Source organism: Cyrtonyx montezumae, unplaced genomic scaffold (genome assembly GCF_038088225.1).
Source record: "Cyrtonyx montezumae isolate F1298 unplaced genomic scaffold, pur_monq_1.0 scaffold_36, whole genome shotgun sequence".
In the NCBI taxonomy this organism is placed as follows: domain Eukaryota; kingdom Metazoa; phylum Chordata; class Aves; order Galliformes; family Odontophoridae; genus Cyrtonyx; species Cyrtonyx montezumae.
This window is the reverse complement of record NW_027072041.1, coordinates 10,047,950-10,057,566: the sequence shown is the minus strand read 5'-3', so window position 1 is coordinate 10,057,566 and position 9,617 is coordinate 10,047,950. Positions and strand designations below refer to the sequence as shown.

The 9,617-nt window shown below is 50.8% G+C and overlaps 1 protein-coding gene across 1 annotated transcript in view; it reads left to right on the top strand.

The window, feature by feature from the left end:
- Nucleotides 1-296: 296 nt before the first annotated feature.
- The window catches only part of PTCH1 (patched 1), a 63,379-nt gene continuing 54,058 nt past the window's right edge, over nucleotides 297-9,617 (top strand). The window contains exons 1-2 of the mRNA XM_065745666.1: nucleotides 297-1,429; nucleotides 2,251-2,444. The gene's annotated coding sequence lies outside the window, so the exon portion shown is untranslated. The remainder of the gene's footprint in view (nucleotides 1,430-2,250; nucleotides 2,445-9,617) is intronic.

Sequence of the window (9,617 nt, the reverse complement as noted above, 5' to 3'; positions counted from 1 at the left end):
TTCTTTTAAGGGCTTTAGAAATCGTTTAATGCTGCTTTCCCCCTGTTCCCCTCTCTTCTTTAAAAGAGAAAAACATATTTCTCTGTGTTGGTGGCAAGAAAGTTCTGCGCGTGCATTGGTCTGCAGCATCCTGGACCGGGGAAAAGAAAAAAAACTTTCATGAAAAGAAAACGGAGAAGGGGTGGGGGGGGGGGGGGGGAGGCATTCCTTAATGGAAGTATTGCATGCAAAGGAGGCTGGATCTCTTTAAGGCTCCCCTGAAGCTGGAGATGCACACACAAGGGTTGCCTGCCTGGGTGGTCTCTCTCATACTTTGGTGAGCTGTTGCTAAGCAGCTAATAATAGTCATGTTTGCTGAGTAATTTCTGCCCTTCCCGAGCCAATCGCCTCGCAGAAACCCAAGCCATCTGACAGCCCCAGGGGCGGGCTCTCCGCTCTTTTTTTTCTCCCTTTCCCTCTCTCGCTCTCTCTCCTCTCTTACTCCCCCCCCCTTCCCACCCCTCCTCCTCTTTATCCAAATGGAGAGAGTCCTTTTTTTCTTCTTCATCTCATCTCTGGAGCCGAGGGCTGCAGCTCGCCGCTGCCGCGCACACACCGGGGGAGAGCACCAGGCAGCCGCCCGCCCGCCGCAGCGGCGGGGTCGAACACGGAGCGCGGCGGGCCCGGCGGCCCGCGGGGAGCTGCCCGCCGCTGAGGCAGGATGGTGCGGCGCGGCCGGCCAGCGCAACAGCAGCAGCAGCAGCAGCAGCAGCAGCCGGGGCCCGCCGTGCCGCCGCCGCGCCACCAACGCTGAGCGCCGCGCGGACAGCGGCTTCCCGGAGGCAGCGGCGGCCGCAGGAGAAGGAAGAGGAGGAGGAGGAGGCGATTTCCACGGGAGCAGAGGACAGCGCGGCCGCAGCCGGGGGGCGCCCGGGGTCGCGCCCCGCCGGGCGCGGGGAGCGGCCGCCGTCACCTCGGGGTGCGATGTGGCAATGGGAGCGCGGGGAGCGACTCGGCCGGAGCGGCCGCGGCGGCAGCCGCCGCCCCGCGCCCCGCGTAAGGCGGCCGCGCCGCAGCAGCCTCCGAAGCCCCCGCAGCAGCAGCAGCCCGCGGCCCGCAGCGCCGCCAGCCCCCCGCGCCCCCGTCGCGCCCCGCCGCGCCCCACGGGCCACCGGCGCTCCCCCGGACCCCCGGGCCCCGCCGCGGCCGCAGCTCCCTCGTCCCGCCCGCAGCGGCAGCGGCGGCAACATGGCCTCGGCCGCTGACGCCTCGGAGCCGGAGAGCGGCGGCAGCACCGCGGGCGCGGCGGCCACCCCGTTCGGGCGGCGAGGAGTGCCGGCGGCCGGCGGCGGCGGAGCGGAGGGACCCGGCGCGCCGCGCCGCCCGACCGGGAGTATCTGCAGCGGCCGAGCTACTGCGACGCGGCGTTCGCCCTGAGCAGATCGCAAAGGTGCATTCACTCTCTCCCTCTTTTTCCGGAGCTCGGCGCTGGCGCTGCGTTTGGCGGCGGGGGAGGGGGTGGTGTGTTTTCTCGCGGGGGTGGAAGGAGGAGATGGGAGCGCGGCGGCCACCAATAAAATGCTGGGAAAAAAGAGAGGGACGGCTGTGACTCTTCAGTGCGGGAGAGAGTGCCCTCCTTTCCCCCCCGTCCCGGCCTGGCTGCGCCGGGCGGCCCCCCCCCCACGGCCGCGCTGCCTTATCCTCTCGGCTCCGTGTCCGCGGTTCGCTACCGCCGTCCGCGGGCGGAGAGCGGCCGGCCGGCTGGCCCCTAGCGCAGCCGTGCTCTGTAAGGCTGAGGCGCGGCCGACCCGCAGCGGGGTCCCTGGGCGGAGGCGGCCTGCGGCGGGGGTTCTCACCGGGACGGACGGTCCCGGCTGCGCGCACGGCGGGGTGAGAGATTCGGGGCGCGCCGCGTTCCGGAGCGGCTCGCCGGGCTTTGTGCGGAGGGAAGTGGAAAAAATAAAGCCGTGCGGCCGCCCTCTTCCGTTCGCGAGCACCGTAACGCGCGGATGGGCGCTCCGCTCCCTAACGGCTCGCGCTGCGGCTGCACGCGTTGGCGACCAACCGCTCCCGGTCCCGTGGCGCTGCCCACCACGTGGGTCCCCGAGCCGGCGGAAAGCGGCGCCGGGAGCGACCGCGGCGGGCAGGCGACTCCGCGGGGCTATGGGGGCTCGCACGGCAGCGCCGGCCGGGGTCGCGGGGCGACAGCTGAGGGCCGAGGGGCCCCTGCCCGTGGGGCCCTTCGCTGACTGATCCGCGCTTGCCTTGCAGGGGAGAGCTACCGGGAGGAGAGCGCCGCTGTGGCTGCGGGCGAAGTTTCAGAGACTGCTCTTTAACCTGGGCTGCCTACATTCAGAAAAACTGCGGCAAGTTCCTGGTGGTCGGCCTGCTGATATTCGGCGCCTTCGCGGTGGGACTACGGGCGGCCAACCTGGAGACCAACGTGGAGGAGCTGTGGGTGGAAGGTGAGCGCGGGGCCCCCGTGCCTTTCCCCGGCCCGTCCCTCCCCACCGCCGCGCGCGGGGCTGAGCGCTGAGCGGGCGGCGCGCGTCGGCCCCGAGCGGCGCGTACCACTTCCCCGCCCGCCGCGGGGGAAAGCGGGAGGCGGGCTGCCCGCGCCCCCTGCGGGTGGGCGTTGGGACAGAGAGCCGCGCTGAGGGCTGCGGGTTTTCGTCGCGCGCGGGAGGTCGGCGGACCGCGGGGCTGCCGCGTCCTGGCGGCGAGATAAGGGTCCCCGTGCCGGCGTCGGCGCCCCTCCGCCATCTTGGGAGTGCGCGCGCCCGCTGCGGGGGGAGGGGGGCGGGTCCGAGGAGCGCGGCGCGGGTGTCTGTGTGTGGTCCGGAGCTTGGACAGCGTTCAGCTGTGGGGGAGAGAGGCTGTCTCAAGGTAAAAAAAAAAAAACAACAAAAAAAACCCCAGGAAAAACAACAACAACAAAAGATCACCACCCAAACCTTGTGAAGCTGAAAGTAGGAGGAAAAAATAAAACGAGGCAGGTTGCCCAAGTGATGCTGCCCCCCCGCCCAGCTCCGCCGTCCCGGTTTGGTGCCCCATGTCGGAGCGGTGCTGACCCGCTCCAGGCCCCGCTGCCTTTCGGCTGCTGACTTAACGCCGGTTCCCGCTGTCCGCTCCGAGGTAACGGCAGGCGGAGCCCGCTGGCTGCGGCGGCTGCTCCGGGACTGCGTCGAAGCCGCTCGCAGCAGAATTTGGCTTATAAAAGTTAATGTGGAGAGCTGCATAAATAATCGTCACTAAATAGCGCGCTGTGTGTGTAGAAGAGAGCCCCGCGCCGAGCCAGGCACAGCCAGGCGCTGTTGTGGAGGTGGTCTGTGCAGCCGGTGGCTCAGAGATGCTGTGCGGGGCCGGGACACATCCTGACCTCACATCCACGCTAGGCCGAGTTCACGGACAGTGAACCCACAGCCGGCTTTCTGTTATGGGAAATGGTGTATAACTGACCGAGTTTGTAAGAGCAGGAGCCCCAAGTGTGGCAAGACTGCCACCAGAACTCTGAGGAGCAGCAGGCACTGCCAAGAGACTCTCATGCTCACCTAGGGGTTGTCCAGGTCACTAGGTCCCGTGAACCCTCATTACAGCACAAACAACATTTTGTTGTTATTGTTGTCTTTTATTTAGTCGTATTCTTTTTGTCTCTGCTTTCTTTTAAATGTTTGGTGGGTGCTACTTGATTGCAGTCCCATCCACTGTGCTTCCTTGTGGTGTACTGTGGGTTCTGTTGTGAGGAAGGGCAGTCCCATCTTAATGCCACCCTGTTAGTAGTTTAGTAGCAAGAAGCTGCTTGCCTGGCAGCATCTTCTTGGCTGGTCCAACAGTAGAAATGCAGTTGTCAAGGGAGAGATGTGCTTTGCAGAATAGCCGCTTAGTTCAGTTACTGCACTGGTACCATCATTATTTTCAGGGTTGGGAGAAGGTCTGCCTTGTATAAAAATGAGCTGAAACTTATTTCTGAGGATCTTATAGTCAGAGTGAACTCACTAGCAGATGACCTGTGTAATTTGAGAATTTGAATTCAATTTTCATGTTAGAATTAAATACTATGAATATTAAAACTTGTCTTCAAGTTTAGAAACCCTTGCATTTCTCAACTGCATAAAAAGGCAAGGTTATTACAATTGACATAAAGCATTCTGCATTTAATTTAACTTACAGGCTTTCCCATTCTAGGACTGTATGACCACCAACACAAAAAATCTTACTAAGTTGTAAAGATTCTCTAAATGTTCTGGTTCTGAACAAGGGTATTATACAGATAAACCTAATGAATAGCAATTGAATGTTTCTGCATGTAAATTGCAGGCAGAAGTACATAGTGAGAATTCGGAATGGGTAAGGTACAGAGGGAGGTGATACGGAAAATGCTATTTCTCCATTGCAGGAGTAGAGAACAATGATCAAACTCAGAGCCTGGGCTGCAAGGTCCTCACACCTGAGCTTGTTGTTGATTTATGCCCCATGGAAGTCATTGCACTAAGGGAGCCCTTAGATTAGGCTTTCTTTTAATAGAAGCAGTGGATGAATTGCACTTTTACTACAGTAACCATCTCAGTGTTGCTTTTATCTTTTGTTTACTGAGAGTTTGAATGAACTGGGCAATGTTGGCCAAATATGGTGGATTATTGAGATCTGCTTCAAGTAGTAATTGCAATAAAAGGAGTTTTGACTTGCTACTGAAGGTTTTGTTTTGTTGTCTTACAGCTATTACTTCTGAATAAATGGTCAGTATTTACATAAAAAGACTGATTTTATATGGTGTATTTCATAATACCATGCACATGGAAGATAATACAGCACTGAATTTTGCTAAAGTAAATGGTTGCATTACATTACAACTATAACACAATTAAAAATAGTAAAGTGTAACTTGAACAAATTTTAAGACCATCTGCATTCCAAGATAAATGCTTGTAGTCAGGACCTGAAACTATTATGGCTGACGTATTTACGTAAGTAGTTCAGTAACCCACCTTGTAGACAAGCTTTCAGATATAGAAAAAGCGAAACAGGTCTCCAAAATGTTATTTCCTTCAGTTTTCTTGTAGTAGTCTTTCAGAATTTGTGCCAACACTCTTGGCCTTCTGTGAGCCTCCTGATACCAAAGTGGCTTTCCGCTGAAATTCTTTCTTGGCACTAAGTGTTGCCGAGTAGCTTTATTTTATTTCGTTTTATTTTTAAAAACTCAATCCTGCTCTGGCTGCTGTACAGAATGTTTCAGTTACTACTGTATGCCCCACGGTATGCTCTCAGAATGTGATCCTGTCCTGTAATCTGTCTCTGGCACCCTTGACTGGGCCACGTTCCTTGCTCCTTCTGGTAGGCCTGTCATCCCCATCGCTATTGTAGGATGCTCATTTGTAGTTTCTTTACCAAACAAATACTGGACTGTCTTTTAGATGCCATTTCTGTTAGCTTACGGTCCTTCAGCCTTGGTTGAACTGCTGTGCGTGGGTGTCCACACAGAAGGCAGTTGCAGAAACTGTTTAGCATCTTTATACATCATACACCCTTGGGAGAACAAAAAAGGCTTTGCATTGATTTCCTCTGTGACTGAATTTTGTTTGACACAAACATGGTTTTAGAAACATCCATTCATAACTAGGAAGTGCTCTGGATGGAATAGAAATCATGCCCATAACTGGTTGTGTTTTCTGCTACCACTTTAATAAGCAGTCTAAGCCCATAGTGTGAAACAGCAGTCACACGTGTAAATTTACAGCATCTGCTTCTGAAGGAAGATCATTTTGTAACTTCCAAGAAGATATTGCTGAGACTGAATTTTGCAACCGAGTGTCTTGAGTGACAGTAATTGGAGCAGCTCATATGGGAAGAGACATTCTCACGTTGTTCCTTGATGCCTCATTTCACGTCACCACTGCTCTGGGAGTTTTTTCTCACTTTTTAAATTCCTTTTCCTTCTGTGAGTGGTCAGAGATCACGGTGTTCTTTCCTTGCTTTCTGCAGTTTTTATTTTTGCTGGCTTTAGCTCAGTCCAACCTTTTACTCCTTAAGATGTTTTCTACAGTGTTAGTCTTCTTTGCAAAACTAACCCAGGTCTAACATGCAGAGTCCCTTCTTTCAGCCACTTGGAAGCAAGAGAGTGGGTGGTACAAGCAGGCGTAGGAAAACTGTTACAGTCTGCGGGGAAGAGGAAATGCCTTAGTGGTCATGGAGAAGTTTCAGCACTGATACTTGAAAGAAAGCATGTAGTTATTGTAAGTGAATTAGCACCAAGTGTGTAGAGCAGACTGTTGGAAGTGAAGTTTTGAACTGTGTAAAATCATTTTCTTTCACTCTAAAGGGAAAAATATAAACTGGCTCTACTGTTGTATTTGTGGCTGACTTACCTTAAAATACATTAGTCTACTCATGGAATGTAAGAATTAAATGAGGAAGATGAAAGTACGCAGGTGATGAAGGAACCAGTGTATTTCTGTGGGTTGTCAGTTTGTTTAACCCAGCAAAACCAAATGCTAGCAGAGAAGAAAGTTGTTCTTAAGTTCTGCCTAAGAACAGGGACAGGCTGGTGGAGTCTCCTTCTCTGGAGACGTTCCAGACCCGCCTGGACGCCTACCTGTGCAACTTGGGCTAGGGAGCTGCTTTGGCAGGGGGTTGGACTAGATGATCTCCAGAGGTCCCTTCCAACCCCTACGGTTCCGTGATTCTGTGATTCTAAGGCATCAGTTAACTTTAAGAGTAGTATTATTTGGAGAAATAAAAAAGGAATATTAGAGGAGTGGATCCTCGAGAATTTGTTATTTTAAGGAGACAAATTTATGTGAGTGGACTGTAGTAACATGTTTGCTTTATTGTAGTAAGCAGGAATTGACCCAGTCAGTTGTAATTTGGTTCTTCCTTGTACTCTGATTTGCAGCAGCAGAGAAGTGCTGCTTGGATGTACTTGCCTTCTTGTCACTACAGCAGTTACTTCACTGTGAATTTGAGGCAGGATTTTGGTTGGCTGTCGGTCTGGGGATTTGTTTCCTGTCAGATCACTAAATCCATGTGTTTCATATGGACTGTGTGATGTACGAGATTACTTATCTCTGAACTTTGTTGCTTAGTGCTGTGTGTCACTGAGGGTGTGTAAGCATTCAGTGAAAGATATTTATTTGGAAATTTCCAAGTCAGCTGTTTTGTTTGAAATGTAGTGAGGTCAGCCGCTTCTCCCAGGTAACTAGGGATAGGATGAGAGGTAGTGGTCTGAAGTTGTGCTAGGGGAGGTTCAGGTTGGATGTTAGGAAATACTTCTCAGGAGTGATGAGGCATTGAAAGCAGCTGCCTGGAAAGGTGCTGGACTTGCTGTTTCTGCAGGTGCTCAGGAGCCATGTGGGTGTGGCTCTGAGGGTCATGCTTAGTGGACATGGTGCTGGTGGGCTGACACTTGGACTGGATGATCTTGGAGGTCTTAATCATTAGCCTTAATGATTCCATAATTATACTTTATGGTGCCTCAAATGTGAAAATAGTAGTGGTGTTTCCATATGACAGCTGAAGAATGGTCATGTAGGAATTATGCTCTCTTTGAAGTTTACTGACCAAAGTGGACTTGTACTTCAATCTATACTTTTGTTTTGAAGATTAACATTGAATTCTAACATTTAATCTTTTTGTGATGTTTGTGGGTAAATACAGTATGACAGCTGGCATTATATTCCTTTGGATAAAAAAACTTGCTGTGTTTTTTTTATACTGAGATGAGTTGAGAAAAGACATTTGAGGGTTTTTATTATATGGTTGTGTGATTGTTGTCTTTAAAACAACGGCTATTGAAATAAAAATCACTGAGATGTTCTGTCAAGTTCCACCTTGACAACTGTCCATGTCACTCACTGCTTAGTGTTGGTGCTCATTGCTGAAAAGTTTATACGTCAAAATCAAAAAGAAGCCAGTTTCAGTGTTTAAAAAATCTTCTGCCTTTGTTTTAACGAAGGTATTGCATTTTACCGTTCTTGCATTATTGAGGTGGTGAAGGAAGAGATCCTGATTTCAGTGAATAAAATGACAGAGATGGAATGACCTTCTTATGAAGCCTCAGGAAGCTAACAGAGGGCTTTACCTCTCTTGGGGTGTGCAAGAGGAGAGAGCCTTCTTCCGCAGATCTGGAAAACTACCTAGGTTGTAGGTAGTGTTGGTCCTTTTGCCTTTTAGACTTCAGAGACATTTAATTTACTGAGGACTCTAGAAAATGTGTCACTGTTATTCTTTCCAAAATTAACAGGCTGCAGCTAATACGAATGCCAGAATATACCCTGTAGATCCTTGTTTGGAAGAATCCATTCATTTCTGTGCTGAAATGTGTATTTGAACAGTGCAGTGCTTCAGCTGCACCATTCCCCACTTCCTTTCCCTTGAGCTTTGAGTGACTTCTTGCATACTGTGATTTTACTGATCTTGAACAGGGTAAGAGGGCATTTCTGTAGTTCTAGAGAGCTTGGTGATTTCCATACAGAAATGTTGTGATGAAATAGGATAGTTGAAAGCCATATTTTTTTCATGTTGGCTGCCATGCCACTGCAGCTGAGCTGGATCAAGGGAAATGTAGGTAAGCAATAGAGCAGGCTCAGCCTCAGGGATGTCTGCTGCTGCAGCTGTGGTGCCCTGCAGAGGTACTGTAGAATAGAATAGAACATTGGAAAGGACCTACCGAGATCAGGTCCAACTGCCTGAACTCTTCAGGGCTAGCCAGATGTTGAAGTGTGCTTTTGAAGGTGTTGTCCAAATACTACTTAAACACTGATGAGCCTGTTCTACTGTTTGAATACTTTCACAGTAGGCATACTTTTCTTAAAGCTCATCTAAACCTCTCTTGGAGTACTGGTACAGGTGGATGATTTGCCAGTCTACTACTGCCTTTCATTACCTGCTAAATAGACAGTCGCTGTTTCTTGTTTGTTTTTGCTTTTGTCTTTGTGTGTGTGTGTGTGTGTATGTGTGTGTTTGTGTATGTGGAAAATGGACCTTCATTTCTCATTGTTCTTTGGCAGATGCTGGGTTCAGACAGTGAACTGAGAAAGCTACGAGTACTCAAACTTGCTTTCATCAGAGGATACATTAAGGGAGAACCCATCCCCTCACTCTGACTCCATGTTGTTTGTTTTTTGTTTTGTTTTAAATGTGAGGAGAGGTGATCAGAGCCATGTTATTAAATATTTGTGGTGACTCCCCAGGATGTAGTAATGGTACATAGCGTATGCCCAGAGGGTTCTTGACCACACAATAATTGTGAAGGCTGTTAGACAAAAGTGGATATTTCAGTTACACATAACTGTTAGGAGACTCCCAAAATATGACAGCTTCCAGATGTATAGAACGACCAATCCCTTTGTTTAGATTACACACCACAGCTGATGCCTAGATTAGTGCTGGCTGGACAAAGCTATGGGAGATTTGTCTGGTTTCCACAATACCATGTTTATATTTCATTTGTATTTCTCCTTCAAAGCTGACCCTCCTGTGACCTGCTGGAGCTGTGTCCACCAGAATGCTTGTTTCAGTGTGTCTGTAACTGCTTTCCTCCTGGTGCCTAATGGAATATGTTCTCAGTTTGACGCTTGGACATTTATACCCCTTTTCTTATTTGACTTACATAGTGAAATATACACTTCAACCTATGATCATCC